A 16,779-nucleotide genomic window follows, 5' to 3' on the forward strand; every position below is an offset into this window, starting at 1 on the left:
CTCGTTGGTCTAGGGGTATGATTCTCGCTTAGGGTGCGAGAGGTCCCGGGTTCAAATCCCGGATGAGCCCTGATTTAAAAGTGACCACTCTGAGCAGAACATCACAGTGACTTTTCTCAGTGAGATCCTGGTTGAACCCCTATTTTACAGTGACCACTCTCCGTGGAACATCACACACTGCAACCTTGGACAGATGTATCTGATTAGCCTGGTGGTTAATGAGAGGTTTCAGGTTCCAAATCAGAACATAAGTCCCTGTCAACCAGATCTTGTCTTTAAGCAAATCCTCCGCGTATGGTTCTCGCTTTGGGTGCGAGAGGTCCTGGGTTCAAATCCCGGACGAGCCCTGGTTTTACATTGAACAAGAAGTTGACCTCTCTGTGGAACAAGTGGTTCTGACAAGGGTGCTTGGTTCATGAGAGGTCAAGAAAGGTTCCAACTCCAGTTAAGTCCATAATTCTCTGTCCAGCTGCACCACTGTGTCATGGCTGATCATTCCTTGTGAAAACAAAGCCATGTTTCCAAGGCTCACCACTTTACATGTTAATTCCTTTTCAACAAAACCATCTTAAAACATGAGGAGGCCAGGCAGATGTAATACACCAGGGGCAAATCAACTCATAAAGTTCTTCTTAGTTATGATTGATGATATACTGCTGCAACTCCTGCAGGAATTACAAACCCTGCTTGTGAGATTTGCTGTCTTCCACGACACTTGCACTCTAGCCCTGTTCGACTTGAGTGTAAAGGGCACAACCATACAGACGTTGCGAAGAAAGCCTGGATGACTTGAACTTTCCCCCCACTTAATTTGCTCTGCAACCCTATGTGTTGAGTATTACCTGCAGACATGTGCTGAAAAACATTGAAAATATACAGTTACCAGCCAACAGCCATCCCGTACTCCCACAGTTTGGCTCGTTGGTCTAGGGGTATGATTCTCGCTTAGGGTGCGAGAGGTCCTGGGATCAAATCCTGATTTAAAAGTGACCACTCTGAGCAGAACATCACAGTGACTTTTCTCAGTGAGATCCTGGTTGAACCCCTATTTTACAGTGACCACTCTCCGTGGAACATCACACACTGCAACCTTGGACAGATGTATCTGATTAGCCTGGTGGTTAATGAGAGGTTTCAGGTTCCAAATCAGAACATAAGTCCCTGTCAACCAGATCTTGTCTTTAAGCAAATCCTTGTTTCCCAGACTTATGCACATCAGGTTCATTCTGCTTCTACAAAAACATCTTGAGACGTAAACAGTACAGTTTTTGAGATAGTGCACAGAGATGATAAAAGGCTCTTTGTGGAATTGCTCACAAATCACTTTCATCGCTGTTTTAATAGAGGTGAATTGAAGGACCTTTCACTCAGGGCATGAAAACAATGTGAAGCAGGAGTTCCTGCAGCCTATTCCAGCCTTGATTTTTTCCTCTCTGGATAGCATTAAGAATTCTCTATTTCTCACCAGCAAAAAGCCTGATTTAGGACAAAGGATTGAACAAGACCTCAGTTTGTTAAAGTATCTTTTCATACAGATTGGAGTCGAGGGAGTTTCTGCAGCTCTTATAAGTAATGGTGACAAAAGCAACCACTTTTCTGGTTACACATTGTAGCAGGTAGTCTGCTGCAGCTCCCAAAGTTGTCGCAAAGCCTTTTCATGTGGAAATGCTGTCCACAAAGACAATTCTGGCCCTGTTTAAATGGACTGGAATGAATAAAAAACATAAATGTGTTCGTAAGAAATACTAGAAACCTTGATCCTTTGTTCCCCATAATGTCTTGAGGAATGATGTCAGGAGTTGAGCATTCCGTCTGAGCACCTCCCCCGAAAGGCATGTTGGCTCGTTGGTCTAGGCGTATGATTCTCGCTTTGGGTGCGAGAGGTCCCGGGTTCAAATCCCGGACGAGCCCTGGTTTTACTTTGAACAAGAAGTTGACCTCTCTGTGGAACAAGTGGTTCTGACAAGGGTGCTTGGTTCATGAGAGGTCAAGAAAGGTTCCAACTCCAGTTAAGTCCATAATTCTCTGTCCAGCTGCACCACTGTGTCATGGCTGATCATTCCTTGTGAAAACAAAGCCATGTTTCCAAGGCTCACCACTTTACATGTTAATTCCTTTTCAACAAAACCATCTTAAAACATGAGGAGGCCAGGCAGATGTAATACACCAGGCGCAAATCAACTCATAAAGTTCTTCTTAGTTATGATTGATGATATACTGCTGCAACTCCTGCAGGAATTACAAACCCTGCTTGTGAGATTTGCTGTCTTCCACGACACTTGCACTCTAGCCCTGTTCGACTTGAGTGTAAAGGGCACAACCATACAGACGTTGCGAAGAAAGCCTGGATGACTTGAACTTTCCCCCCCTTATTTGCTCTGCAACCCTATGTGTTGAGTATTACCTGCAGACATGTGCTGAAAAACATAGAAAATATACAGTTACCAGCCAACAGCCATCCTGCTCCAAAGTCTGGCTCGTTGGTCTAGGGGTATGATTCTCGCTTAGGGTGCGAGAGGTCTCGGGTTCAAATCCCGGACGAGCCCTGATTTAAAAGTGACCACTCTGAGCAGAACATCACAGTGACTTTTCTCAGTGAGATCCTGGTTGAACCCCTATTTTACAGTGACCACTCTCCGTGGAACATCACACACTGCAACCTTGGACAGATGTATCTGATTAGCCTGGTGGTTAATGAGAGGTTTCAGGTTCCAAATCAGAACATAAGTCCCTGTCAACCAGATCTTGTCTTTAAGCAAATCCTTGTTTCCCAGACTCATGCACATCAGGTTCATTCTGCTTCTACAAAAACATCTTGAGACGTAAACAGTACAGTTTTTGAGATAGTGCACAGAGATGATAAAAGGCTCTTTGTGGAATTGCTCACAAATCACTTTCATCGCTGTTTTAATAGAGGTGAATTGAAGGACCTTTCACTCAGGGCATGAAAACAATGTGAAGCAGGAGTTCCTGCAGCCTATTCCAGCCTTGATTTTTTCCTCTCTGGATAGCATTAAGAATTCTCTATTTCTCACCAGCAAAAAGCCTGATTTAGGACAAAGGATTGAACAAGACCTCAGTTTGTTAAAGTATCTTTTCATACAGATTGGAGTCGAGGGAGTTTCTGCAGCTCTTATAAGTAATGGTGACAAAAGCAACCACTTTTCTGGTTACACATTGTAGCAGGTAGTCTGCTGCAGCTCCCAAAGTTGTCGCAAAGCCTTTTCATGTGGAAACGCTGTCCACAAAGACAATTCTGGCCCTGTTTAAATGGACTGGAATAATAAAAAACATAAATGTGTTCTGAAGAACTACTAGAAACCTTGATCCTTTGTTCCCCATAATGTCTTGAGGAATGATGTCAGGAGTTGAGCATTCCGTCTGAGCACCTCCCCCGAAAGGCATGCTGGCTCGTTGGTCTAGGCGTATGATTCTCGCTTTGGGTGCGAGAGGTCCCGGGTTCAAATCCTGGACGAGCCCTGTTTTTACATTGAACAAGAAGTTGACCTCTCTGTGGAACAAGTGGTTCTGACAAGGGTGCTTGGTTCATGAGAGGTCAAGAAAGGTTCCAACTCCAGTTGAGTCCATAATTCTCTGTCCAGCTGCACCACTGTGACATGGCTGATCATTCCTTGTGAAAACAAAGCCATGTTTCCAAGGCTCACCACTTTACATGTTAATTCCTTTTCAACAAAACCATCTTAAAACATGAGGAGGCCAGGCAGATGTAATACACCAGGGGCAAATGAACAAATAAAGTTCTTCTTAGTTATGATTGTTGATATACTGCTGCAACTCCTGCAGGAATTACAAACCCTGCTTGTGAGATTTGCTGTCATCCACGACACTTGTACTCTAGCCCTGCTCGACTTGAGTGTAAAGGGCACATCCATACAGACGTTGCGAAGAAAGCCTGGGTGACTTGAACTTTCCCCCCACTTAATTTGCTCTGCAACCCTATGTGTTGAGTATTACCTGCAGACATGTGCTGAAAAACATTGAAAATATACAGTTACCAGCCAACAGCCATCCCGTACTCCCACAGTCTGGCTCGTTGGTCTAGGGGTATGATTCTCGCTTAGGGTGCGAGAGGTCCCGGGTTCAAATCCCGGATGAGCCCTGATTTTAAAGTGACCACTCTGAGCGGAACATCACAGTGACTTTTCTCAGTGAGATCCTGGTTGAACCCCTATTTTACAGTGACCACTCTCCGTGGAACATCACACACTGCAACCTTGGACAGATGTATCTGATTAGCCTGGTGGTTAATGAGAGATTTCAGGTTCCAAATCAGAACATAAGTCCCTGTCAACCAGATCTTGTCTTTAAGCAAATCCTTGTTTCCCAGACTCATGCACATCAGGTTCATTCTGCTTCTACAAAAACATCTTGAGACGTAAACAGTACAGTTCTTGAGATAGTGCACAGAGATGATAAAAGGCTCTTTGTGGAATTGCTCACAAATCACTTTCATCGCTGTTTTAATAGAGGTGAATTGAAGGACCTTTCACTCAGGGCATGAAAACAATGTGAAGCAGGAGTTCCTGCAGCCTATTCCAGCCTTGATTTTTTCCTCTCTGGATAGCATTAAGAATTCTCTATTTCTCACCAGCAAAAAGCCTGATTTAGGGCAAAGGATTGAACAAGACCTTAGTTTGTTAAAGTATCTTTTTATACAGATTGGAGTCGAGGGAGTTTCTGCAGCTCTTATAAGTAATGGTGACAAAAGCAACCACTTTTCTGGTTACACATTGTAGCAGGTAGTCTGCTGCAGCTCCCAAAGTTGTTGCAAAGCCTTTTCATGTGGAAACGCTGTCTACAAAGACAATTCTGGCCCTGTTTAAATGGACTGGAATAATAAAAACCATAAATGTGTTCTGAAGAACTACTAGAAACCTTGATCCTTTGTTCCCCATAATGTCTTGAGGAATAATGCCAGGAGTTGAGCATTCCATCTGAGCACCTCTTCCGAAAGGCATGCTGGCTCGTTGGTCTAGGCGTATGATTCTCGCTTCGGGTGCGAGAGGTCCCGGGTTCAAATCCCGGACGAGCCCTGGTTTTACATTGAACAAGAAGTTGACCTCTCTGTGGAACAAGTGGTTCTGACAAGGGTGCTTGGTTCATGAGAGGTCAAGAAAGGTTCCAACTCCAGTTGAGTCCATAATTCTCTCTCCAGCTGCACCACTGTGACATGGCTGATCATTCCTTGTGAAAACAAAGCCATTTTTCCAAGGCCCACCACTTTACAGGATAATTCCTTTTCAACAAAACCATCTTAAAACATGAAGAGGCCAGGCAGATGTAATACACCAGGGGCAAATCAACAAATAAAGTTCTTCTTAGTTATGATTGAAGATATACTGCTGCAACTCCTGCAGGAATTACAAACCCTGCTTGTGAGATTTGCTGTCTTCCACGACACTTGTATTCTAGCCCTGTTCGACTTGAGTGTAAACGGCACAACCATACAGACGTTGTGAATAAAGCCTGGGTGACTTGAACTTTTCCCCCCCTTAATTTGCTCTGCAACCCTATGTGTTGAGTATTACCTGCAGACATGTGCTGAAAACCATTGAAAATATACAGTTACCAGCCAAACAGCCATCCCGTACTCCCACAGTCTGGCTCGTTGGTCTAGGGGTATGATTCTCGCTTAGGGTGCGAGATGTCCCGGGTTCAAATCCCAGAGGAGCCCTGATTTAAAAGTGACCACTCTGAGCGGAACATCACAGTGACTTTTCTCAGTGAGATCCTGGTTGAACCCCGATTTTACAGTGACCACTCTCCGTGGAACATCACACACTGCAACCTTGGACAGATGTATCTGATTAGCCTGGTGGTTAATGAGAGGTTTCAGGTTCCAAATCGGAACATAAGTCCCTATCAACCAGATCTTGTCTTTAAGCAAATCCTTGTTTCCCAGACTCAGCCTTGATTTTTTCCTCTCTGGATAGCATTAAGAATTCTCTATTTCTCACCAGCAAAAAGCCTGATTTAGGACAAAGGATTGAACAAGACCTCAGTTTGTTAAAGTATCTTTTCATACAGATTGAAGTCGAGGGAGTTTCTGCAGCTCTTATAAGTAATGGTGACAAAAGCAACCACTTTTCTGGTTACACATTGTAGCAGGTAGTCTGCTGCAGCTCCCAAAGTTGTCGCAAAGCCTTTTCATGTGGAAATGCTGTCCACAAAGACAATTCTGGCCCTGTTTAAATGGATTGGAATGAATAAAAAACATAAATGTGTTCTGAAGAAATACTAGAAACCTTGATCCTTTGTTCCCCATAATGTCTTGAGGAATGATGTCAGGAGTTGATCATTCCGTCTGAGCACCTCCCCCGAAAGGCATGCTGGCTCGTTGGTCTAGGCGTATGATTCTCGCTTTGGGTGCGAGAGGTCCCGGGTTCAAATCCCGGACGAGCCCTGTTTTTACATTTAACAAGAAGTTGACCTCTCTGTGGAACAAGTGGTTCTGACAAGGGTGCTTGGTTCATGAGAGGTCAAGAAAGGTTCCAACTCCAGTTGAGTCCATAATTCTCTCTCCAGCTGCACCACTGTGACATGGCTGATCATTCCTTGTGAAAACAAAGCCATTTTTCCAAGGCCCACCACTTTACAGGTTAATTCCTTTTCAACAAAACCATCTTAAAACATGAAGAGGCCAGGCAGATGTAATACACCAGGGGCAAATCAACAAATAAAGTTCTTCTTAGTTATGATTGAAGATATACTGCTGCAACTCCTGCAGGAATTACAAACCCTGCTTGTGAGATTTGCTGTCATCCACGACACTTGTATTCTAGCCCTGTTCGACTTGAGTGTAAAGGGCACAACCATACAGACGTTGTGAATAAAGCCTGGGTGACTTGAACTTTCCCCCCACTTAATTTGCTCTGCAACCCTATGTGTTGAGTATTACCTGCAGACATGTGCTGAAAAACATTGAAAATATACAGTTACCAGCCAACAGCCATCCTGCTCCCACAGTCTGGCTCGTTGGTTTAGGAGTATGATTCTCGCTTAGGGTGCGAGAGGTCCCGGGTTCAAATCCCGGACGAGCCCTGATTTAAAAGTGACCACTCTGAGCGGAACATCACAGTGACTTTTCTCAGTGAGATCCTGGTTGAACCCCGATTTTACAGTGACCACTCTCCGTGGAACATCACACACTGCAACCTTGGACAGAAGTTTCTGATTAGCCTGGTGGTTAATGAGAGGTTTCAGGTTCCAAATCAGAACATAAGTCCCTGTCAACCAGATCTTGTCTTTAAGCAAATCCTTGTTTCCCAGACTCATGCACATCAGGTTCATTCTGCTTCTACAAAAACATCTTGAGACGTAAACAGTACAGTTTTTGAGATAGTGCACAGAGATGATAAAAGGCTCTTTGTGGAATTGCTCACAAATCACTTTCATCGCTGTTTTAATAGAGGTGAATTGAAGGACCTTTCACTTAGGGCATGAAAACAATGTGAAGCAGGAGTTCCTGCAGCCTATTCCAGCCTTGATTTTTTCCTCTCTGGATAGCATTAAGAATTCTCTATTTCTCACCAGCAAAAAGCCTGATTTAGGACAAAGGATTGAACAAGACCTCAGTTTGTTAAAGTATCTTTTCATACAGATTGGAGTCGAGGGAGTTTCTGCAGCTCTTATAAGTAATGGTGACAAAAGCAACCACTTTTCTGGTTACACATTGTAGCAGGAAGCCTGCTGCAGCTCCCAAAGTTGTCGCAAAGCCTTTTCATGTGGAAATGCTGTCCACAAAGACAATTCTGGCCCTGTTTAAATGGACTGGAATGAATAAAAAACATAAATGTGTTCTGAAGAAATACTAGAAACCTTGATCCTTTGTTCCCCATAATGTCTTGAGGAATGATGTCAGGAGTTGAGCATTCCGTCTGAGCACCTCCCCCGAAAGGCATGTTGGCTCGTTGGTCTAGGCGTATGGTTCTCGCTTTGGGTGCGAGAGGTCCTGGGTTCAAATCCTGGACGAGCCCTGGTTTTACATTGAACAAGAAGTTGACCTCTCTGTGGAACAAGTGGTTCTGACAAGGGTGCTTGGTTCATGAGAGGTCAAGAAAGGTTCCAACTCCAGTTAAGTCCATAATTCTCTGTCCAGCTGCACCACTGTGTCATGGCTGATCATTCCTTGTGAAAACAAAGTCATGTTTCCAAGGCTCACCACTTTACATGTTAATTCCTTTTCAACAAAACCATCTTAAAACATGAGGAGGCCAGGCAGATGTAATACACCAGGGGCAAATCAACTCATAAAGTTCTTCTTAGTTATGATTGATGATATACTGCTGCAACTCCTGCAGGAATTACAAACCCTGCTTGTGAGATTTGCTGTCTTCCACGACACTTGCACTCTAGCCCTGTTCGACTTGAGTGTAAAGGGCACAACCATACAGACGTTGCGAAGAAAACCTGGATGACTTGAACTTCCCCCCCTTACTTTGCTCTGCAACCCTATGTGTTGAGTATTACCTGCAGACATGTGCTGAAAAACATAGAAAATATACAGTTACCAGCCAACAGCCATCCCGTACTGCCACAGTCTGGCTCGTTTGTCTAGGGGTATGATTCTCGCTTAGGGTGCGAGAGGTCCCGGGTTCAAATCCCAGACGAGCCCTGATTTAAAAGTGACCACTCTGAGCAGAACATCACAGTGACTTTTCTCAGTGAGATCCTGGTTGAACCCCGATTTTACAGTGACCACTCTCCGTGGAACATCACACACTGCAACCTTGGACAGATGTATCTGATTAGCCTGGTGGTTAATGAGAGGTTTCAGGTTCCAAATCAGAACATAAGTCCCTGTCAACCAGATCTTGTCTTTAAGCAAATCCTTGTTTCCCAGACTTATGCACATCAGGTTCAATCTGCTTCTACAAAAACATCTTGAGACGTAAACAGTACAGTTCTTGAGATAGTGCACAGAGATGATAAAAGGCTCTTTGTGGAATTGCTCACAAATCACTTTCATCGCTGTTTTAATAGAGGTGAATTGAAGGACCTTTCACTCAGGGCATGAAAACAATGTGAAGCAGGAGTTCCTGCAGCCTATTCCAGCCTTGATTTTTTCCTCTCTGGATAGCATTAAGAATTCTCTATTTCTCACCAGCAAAAAGCCTGATTTAGGACAAAGGATTGAACAAGACCTCAGTTTGTTAAAGTATCTTTTCATACAGATTGGAGTCGAGGGAGTTTCTGCAGCTCTTATAAGTAATGGTGACAAAAGCAACCACTTTTCTGGTTACACATTGTAGCAGGTAGTCTGCTGCAGCTCCCAAAGTTGTCGCAAAGCCTTTTCATGTGGAAACGCTGTCCACAAAGACAATTCTGGCCCTGTTTAAATGGACTGGAATTAATAAAAAACATAAATGTGTTCTGAAGAACTACTAGAAACCTTGATCCTTTGTTCCCCATAATGTCTTGAGGAATGATGTCAGGAGTTGAGCATTCCGTCTGAGCACCTCCCCCGAAAGGCATGCTGGCTCGTTGGTCTAGGCGTATGATTCTCGCTTTGGGTGCGAGAGGTCCCGGGTTCAAATCCTGGACTAGCCCTGTTTTTACATTGAACAAGAAGTTGACCTCTCTGTGGAACAAGTGGTTCTGACAAGGGTGCTTGGTTCATGAGAGGTCAAGAAAGGTTCCAACTCCAGTTGAGTCCATAATTCTCTGTCCAGCTGCACCACTGTGACATGGCTGATCATTCCTTGTGAAAACAAAGCCATGTTTCCAAGGCTCACCACTTTACATGTTAATTCCTTTTCAACAAAACCATCTTAAAACATGAGGAGGCCAGGCAGATGTAATACACCAGGGGCAAATTAACAAATAAAGTTCTTCTTAGTTATGATTGATGATATACTGCTGCAACTCCTGCAGGAATTACAAACCCTGCTTGTGAGATTTGCTGTCATCCACGACACTTGTACTCTAGCCCTGCTCGACTTGAGTGTAAAGGGCACAACCATACAGACGTTGCGAAGAAAGCCTGGGTGACTTGAACTTTCCCCCCACTTAATTTGCTCTGCAACCCTATGTGTTGAGTATTACCTGCAGACATGTGCTGAAAAACATTGAAAATATACAGTTACCAGCCAACAGCCATCCCATACTCCCACAGTACGGCTCGTTGGTCTAGGGGTATGATTCTCGCTTAGGGTGCGAGAGGTCCCGGGTTCAAATCCCGGATGAGCCCTGATTTTAAAGTGACCACTCTGAGCGGAACATCACAGTGACTTTTCTCAGTGAGATCCTGGTTGAACCCCTATTTTACAGTGACCACTCTCCGTGGAACATCACACACTGCAACCTTGGACAGATGTATCTGATTAGCCTGGTGGTTAATGAGAGATTTCAGGTTCCAAATCAGAACATAAGTCCCTGTCAACCAGATCTTGTCTTTAAGCAAATCCTTGTTTCCCAGACTCATGCACATCAGGTTCATTCTGCTTCTACAAAAACATCTTGAGACGTAAACAGTACAGTTCTTGAGATAGTGCACAGAGATGATAAAAGGCTCTTTGTGGAATTGCTCACAAATCACTTTCATCGCTGTTTTAATAGAGGTGAATTGAAGGACCTTTCACTCAGGGCATGAAAACAATGTGAAGCAGGAGTTCCTGCAGCCTATTCCAGCCTTGATTTTTTCCTCTCTGGATAGCATTAAGAATTCTCTATTTCTCACCAGCAAAAAGCCTGATTTAGGACAAAGGATTGAACAAGACCTCAGTTTGTTAAAGTATCTTTTCATACAGATTGGAGTCGAGGGAGTTTCTGCAGCTCTTATAAGTAATGGTGACAAAAGCAACCACTTTTCTGGTTACACATTGTAGCAGGTAGTCTGCTGCAGCTCCCAAAGTTGTCGCAAAGCCTTTTCATGTGGAAACGCTGTCCACAAAGACAATTCTGGCCCTGTTTAAATGGACTGGAATTAATAAAAAACATAAATGTGTTCTGAAGAACTACTAGAAACCTTGATCCTTTGTTCCCCATAATGTCTTGAGGAATGATGTCAGGAGTTGAGCATTCCGTCTGAGCACCTCCCCCGAAAGGCATGCTGGCTCGTTGGTCTAGGCGTATGATTCTCGCTTTGGGTGTGAGAGGTCCCGGGTTCAAATCCTGGACGAGCCCTGTTTTTACATTGAACAAGAAGTTGACCTCTCTGTGGAACAAGTGGTTCTGACAAGGGTGCTTGGTTCATGAGAGGTCAAGAAAGGTTCCAACTCCAGTTGAGTCCATAATTCTCTGTCCAGCTGCACCACTGTGACATGGCTGATCATTCCTTGTGAAAACAAAGCCATGTTTCCAAGGCTCACCACTTTACATGTTAATTCCTTTTCAACAAAACCATCTTAAAACATGAGGAGGCCAGGCAGATGTAATACACCAGGGGCAAATCAACAAATAAAGTTCTTCTTAGTTATGATTGATGATATACTGCTGCAACTCCTGCAGGAATTACAAACCCTGCTTGTGAGATTTGCTGTCATCCACGACACTTGTACTCTAGCCCTGCTCGACTTGAGTGTAAAGGGCACAACCATACAGACGTTGCGAAGAAAGCCTGGGTGACTTGAACTTTCCCCCCACTTAATTTGCTCTGCAACCCTATGTGTTGAGTATTACCTGCAGACATGTGCTGAAAAACATTGAAAATATACAGTTACCAGCCAACAGCCATCCCGTACTCCCACAGTTTGGCTCGTTGGTCTAGGGGTATGATTCTCGCTTAGGGTGCGAGAGGTCCCGGGATCAAATCCTGATTTAAAAGTGACCACTCTGAGCAGAACATCACAGTGACTTTTCTCAGTGAGATCCTGGTTGAACCCCTATTTTACAGTGACCACTCTCCGTGGAACATCACACACTGCAACCTTGGACAGATGTATCTGATTAGCCTGGTGGTTAATGAGAGGTTTCAGGTTCCAAATCAGAACATAAGTCCCTGTCAACCAGATCTTGTCTTTAAGCAAATCCTTGTTTCCCAGACTCATGCACATCAGGTTCATTCTGCTTCTACAAAAACATCTTGAGACGTAAACAGTACAGTTTTTGAGATAGTGCACAGAGATGATAAAAGGCTCTTTGTGGAATTGCTCACAAATCACTTTCATCGCTGTTTTAATAGAGGTGAATTGAAGGACCTTTCACTCAGGGCATGAAAACAATGTGAAGCAGGAGTTCCTGCAGCCTATTCCAGCCTTGATTTTTTCCTCTCTGGATAGCATTAAGAATTCTCTATTTCTCACCAGCAAAAAGCCTGATTTAGGACAAAGGATTGAACAAGACCTCAGTTTGTTAAAGTATCTTTTCATACAGATTGGAGTCGAGGGAGTTTCTGCAGCTCTTATAAGTAATGGTGACAAAAGCAACCACTTTTCTGGTTACACATTGTAGCAGGTAGTCTGCTGCAGCTCCCAAAGTTGTCGCAAAGCCTTTTCATGTGGAAATGCTGTCCACAAAGACAATTCTGGCCCTGTTTAAATGGACTGGAATGAATAAAAAACATAAATGTGTTCGTAAGAAATACTAGAAACCTTGATCCTTTGTTCCCCATAATGTCTTGAGGAATGATGTCAGGAGTTGAGCATTCCGTCTGAGCACCTCCCCCGAAAGGCATGTTGGCTCGTTGGTCTAGGCGTATGATTCTTGCTTTGGGTGCGAGAGGTCCCGGGTTCAAATCCCGGACGAGCCCTGGTTTTACATTGAACAAGAAGTTGACCTCTCTGTGGAACAAGTGGTTCTGACAAGGGTGCTTGGTTCATGAGAGGTCAAGAAAGGTTCCAACTCCAGTTAAGTCCATAATTCTCTGTCCAGCTGCACCACTGTGTCATGGCTGATCATTCCTTGTGAAAACAAAGCCATGTTTCCAAGGCTCACCACTTTACATGTTAATTCCTTTTCAACAAAACCATCTTAAAACATGAGGAGGCCAGGCAGATGTAATACACCAGGGGCAAATGAACAAATAAAGTTCTTCTTAGTTATGATTGATGATATACTGCTGCAACTCCTGCAGGAATTACAAACCCTGCTTGTGAGATTTGCTGTCATCCACGACACTTGTACTCTAGCCCTGCTCGACTTGAGTGTAAAGGGCACAACCATACAGACGTTGCGAAGAAAGCCTGGGTGACTTGAACTTTCCCCCCACTTAATTTGCTCTGCAACCCTATGTGTTGAGTATTACCTGCAGACATGTGCTGAAAAACATTGAAAATATACAGTTACCAGCCAACAGCCATCAAGTACTCCCACAGTCTGGCTCGTTGGTCTAGGGGTATGATTCTCGCTTAGGGTGCGAGAGGTCCCGGGTTCAAATCCCGGATGAGCCCTGATTTTAAAGTGACCACTCTGAGCGGAACATCACAGTGACTTTTCTCAGTGAGATCCTGGTTGAACCCCTATTTTACAGTGACCACTCTCCGTGGAACATCACACACTGCAACCTTGGACAGATGTATCTGATTAGCCTGGTGGTTAATGAGAGATTTCAGGTTCCAAATCAGAACATAAGTCCCTGTCAACCAGATCTTGTCTTTAAGCAAATCCTTGTTTCCCAGACTCATGCACATCAGGTTCATTCTGCTTCTACAAAAACATCTTGAGACGTAAACAGTACAGTTCTTGAGATAGTGCACAGAGATGATAAAAGGCTCTTTGTGGAATTGCTCACAAATCACTTTCATCGCTGTTTTAATAGAGGTGAATTGAAGGACCTTTCACTCAGGGCATGAAAACAATGTGAAGCAGGAGTTCCTGCAGCCTATTCCAGCCTTGATTTTTTCCTCTCTGGATAGCATTAAGAATTCTCTATTTCTCACCAGCAAAAAGCCTGATTTAGGACAAAGGATTGAACAAGACCTTAGTTTGTTAAAGTATCTTTTTATACAGATTGGAGTCGAGGGAGTTTCTGCAGCTCTTATAAGTAATGGTGACAAAAGCAACCACTTTTCTGGTTACACATTGTAGCAGGTAGTCTGCTGCAGCTCCCAAAGTTGTCGCAAAGCCTTTTCATGTGGAAACGCTGTCCACAAAGACAATTCTGGCCCTGTTTAAATGGACTGGAATTAATAAAAAACATAAATGTGTTCTGAAGAACTACTAGAAACCTTGATCCTTTGTTCCCCATAATGTCTTGAGGAATGATGTCAGGAGTTGAGCATTCCGTCTGAGCACCTCCCCCGAAAGGCATGCTGGCTCGTTGGTCTAGGCGTATGATTCTCGCTTTGGGTGCGAGAGGTCCCGGGTTCAAATCCTGGACGAGCCCTGTTTTTACATTGAACAAGAAGTTGACCTCTCTGTGGAACAAGTGGTTCTGACAAGGGTGCTTGGTTCATGAGAGGTCAAGAAAGGTTCCAACTCCAGTTGAGTCCATAATTCTCTGTCCAGCTGCACCACTGTGACATGGCTGATCATTCCTTGTGAAAACAAAGCCATGTTTCCAAGGCTCACCACTTTACATGTTAATTCCTTTTCAACAAAACCATCTTAAAACATGAGGAGGCCAGGCAGATGTAATACACCAGGGGCAAATTAACAAATAAAGTTCTTCTTAGTTATGATTGATGATATACTGCTGCAACTCCTGCAGGAATTACAAACCCTGCTTGTGAGATTTGCTGTCATCCACGACACTTGTACTCTAGCCCTGCTCGACTTGAGTGTAAAGGGCACAACCATACAGACGTTGCGAAGAAAGCCTGGGTGACTTGAACTTTCCCCCCACTTAATTTGCTCTGCAACCCTATGTGTTGAGTATTACCTGCAGACATGTGCTGAAAAACATTGAAAATATACAGTTACCAGCCAACAGCCATCCCATACTCCCACAGTACGGCTCGTTGGTCTAGGGGTATGATTCTCGCTTAGGGTGCGAGAGGTCCCGGGTTCAAATCCCGGATGAGCCCTGATTTTAAAGTGACCACTCTGAGCGGAACATCACAGTGACTTTTCTCAGTGAGATCCTGGTTGAACCCCTATTTTACAGTGACCACTCTCCGTGGAACATCACACACTGCAACCTTGGACAGATGTATCTGATTAGCCTGGTGGTTAATGAGAGATTTCAGGTTCCAAATCAGAACATAAGTCCCTGTCAACCAGATCTTGTCTTTAAGCAAATCCTTGTTTCCCAGACTCATGCACATCAGGTTCATTCTGCTTCTACAAAAACATCTTGAGACGTAAACAGTACAGTTCTTGAGATAGTGCACAGAGATGATAAAAGGCTCTTTGTGGAATTGCTCACAAATCACTTTCATCGCTGTTTTAATAGAGGTGAATTGAAGGACCTTTCACTCAGGGCATGAAAACAATGTGAAGCAGGAGTTCCTGCAGCCTATTCCAGCCTTGATTTTTTCCTCTCTGGATAGCATTAAGAATTCTCTATTTCTCACCAGCAAAAAGCCTGATTTAGGACAAAGGATTGAACAAGACCTCAGTTTGTTAAAGTATCTTTTCATACAGATTGGAGTCGAGGGAGTTTCTGCAGCTCTTATAAGTAATGGTGACAAAAGCAACCACTTTTCTGGTTACACATTGTAGCAGGTAGTCTGCTGCAGCTCCCAAAGTTGTCGCAAAGCCTTTTCATGTGGAAACGCTGTCCACAAAGACAATTCTGGCCCTGTTTAAATGGACTGGAATTAATAAAAAACATAAATGTGTTCTGAAGAACTACTAGAAACCTTGATCCTTTGTTCCCCATAATGTCTTGAGGAATGATGTCAGGAGTTGAGCATTCCGTCTGAGCACCTCCCCCGAAAGGCATGCTGGCTCGTTGGTCTAGGCGTATGATTCTCGCTTTGGGTGTGAGAGGTCCCGGGTTCAAATCCTGGACGAGCCCTGTTTTTACATTGAACAAGAAGTTGACCTCTCTGTGGAACAAGTGGTTCTGACAAGGGTGCTTGGTTCATGAGAGGTCAAGAAAGGTTCCAACTCCAGTTGAGTCCATAATTCTCTGTCCAGCTGCACCACTGTGACATGGCTGATCATTCCTTGTGAAAACAAAGCCATGTTTCCAAGGCTCACCACTTTACATGTTAATTCCTTTTCAACAAAACCATCTTAAAACATGAGGAGGCCAGGCAGATGTAATACACCAGGGGCAAATCAACAAATAAAGTTCTTCTTAGTTATGATTGATGATATACTGCTGCAACTCCTGCAGGAATTACAAACCCTGCTTGTGAGATTTGCTGTCATCCACGACACTTGTACTCTAGCCCTGCTCGACTTGAGTGTAAAGGGCACAACCATACAGACGTTGCGAAGAAAGCCTGGGTGACTTGAACTTTCCCCCCACTTAATTTGCTCTGCAACCCTATGTGTTGAGTATTACCTGCAGACATGTGCTGAAAAACATTGAAAATATACAGTTACCAGCCAACAGCCATCCCGTACTCCCACAGTTTGGCTCGTTGGTCTAGGGGTATGATTCTCGCTTAGGGTGCGAGAGGTCCCGGGATCAAATCCTGATTTAAAAGTGACCACTCTGAGCAGAACATCACAGTGACTTTTCTCAGTGAGATCCTGGTTGAACCCCTATTTTACAGTGACCACTCTCCGTGGAACATCACACACTGCAACCTTGGACAGATGTATCTGATTAGCCTGGTGGTTAATGAGAGGTTTCAGGTTCCAAATCAGAACATAAGTCCCTGTCAACCAGATCTTGTCTTTAAGCAAATCCTTGTTTCCCAGACTCATGCACATCAGGTTCATTCTGCTTCTACAAAAACATCTTGAGACGTAAACAGTACAGTT

The 16,779-nt window shown here is 44.0% G+C and overlaps 12 non-coding genes across 12 annotated transcripts in view; all 12 read left to right on the forward strand.

Moving 5' to 3' along the window:
- trnap-agg (transfer RNA proline (anticodon AGG)) overlaps positions 1-70 on the forward strand; it is a 72-nt gene extending 2 nt beyond the window's left edge. The window contains exon 1 of the tRNA in view: positions 1-70. This exon is cut by the window's left edge and continues 2 nt beyond it. This is a non-coding gene — a tRNA (tRNA-Pro).
- A 1,769-nt stretch (positions 71-1,839) lies between these two features.
- Positions 1,840-1,911, forward strand: trnap-ugg (transfer RNA proline (anticodon UGG)). Its single transcript has one exon. It is a non-coding gene; the product is annotated as a tRNA-Pro (tRNA).
- Positions 1,912-2,474: 563 nt separating this feature from the next.
- Positions 2,475-2,546, forward strand: trnap-agg (transfer RNA proline (anticodon AGG)). Its single transcript has one exon. It is a non-coding gene; the product is annotated as a tRNA-Pro (tRNA).
- A 1,502-nt stretch (positions 2,547-4,048) lies between these two features.
- trnap-agg (transfer RNA proline (anticodon AGG)) lies at positions 4,049-4,120 on the forward strand. Its single transcript has one exon. It is a non-coding gene; the product is annotated as a tRNA-Pro (tRNA).
- Positions 4,121-4,982: 862 nt separating this feature from the next.
- On the forward strand, positions 4,983-5,054 carry trnap-cgg (transfer RNA proline (anticodon CGG)). The gene has a single exon. It is a non-coding gene; the product is annotated as a tRNA-Pro (tRNA).
- A 1,298-nt stretch (positions 5,055-6,352) lies between these two features.
- trnap-ugg (transfer RNA proline (anticodon UGG)) lies at positions 6,353-6,424 on the forward strand. The gene has a single exon. It is a non-coding gene; the product is annotated as a tRNA-Pro (tRNA).
- Positions 6,425-6,990: 566 nt separating this feature from the next.
- trnap-agg (transfer RNA proline (anticodon AGG)) lies at positions 6,991-7,062 on the forward strand. The gene has a single exon. It is a non-coding gene; the product is annotated as a tRNA-Pro (tRNA).
- A 1,501-nt stretch (positions 7,063-8,563) lies between these two features.
- trnap-agg (transfer RNA proline (anticodon AGG)) lies at positions 8,564-8,635 on the forward strand. Its single transcript has one exon. It is a non-coding gene; the product is annotated as a tRNA-Pro (tRNA).
- A 1,503-nt stretch (positions 8,636-10,138) lies between these two features.
- Positions 10,139-10,210, forward strand: trnap-agg (transfer RNA proline (anticodon AGG)). The gene has a single exon. It is a non-coding gene; the product is annotated as a tRNA-Pro (tRNA).
- A 2,427-nt stretch (positions 10,211-12,637) lies between these two features.
- trnap-ugg (transfer RNA proline (anticodon UGG)) lies at positions 12,638-12,709 on the forward strand. Its single transcript has one exon. It is a non-coding gene; the product is annotated as a tRNA-Pro (tRNA).
- Positions 12,710-13,277: 568 nt separating this feature from the next.
- On the forward strand, positions 13,278-13,349 carry trnap-agg (transfer RNA proline (anticodon AGG)). Its single transcript has one exon. It is a non-coding gene; the product is annotated as a tRNA-Pro (tRNA).
- Positions 13,350-14,852: 1,503 nt separating this feature from the next.
- On the forward strand, positions 14,853-14,924 carry trnap-agg (transfer RNA proline (anticodon AGG)). Its single transcript has one exon. It is a non-coding gene; the product is annotated as a tRNA-Pro (tRNA).
- The last annotated feature ends 1,855 nt before the right edge of the window (positions 14,925-16,779 follow it).

The sequence above is a fragment of the Clarias gariepinus genome, chromosome 14 (genome assembly GCF_024256425.1).
Source record: "Clarias gariepinus isolate MV-2021 ecotype Netherlands chromosome 14, CGAR_prim_01v2, whole genome shotgun sequence".
NCBI lineage: Eukaryota > Metazoa > Chordata > Actinopteri > Siluriformes > Clariidae > Clarias > Clarias gariepinus.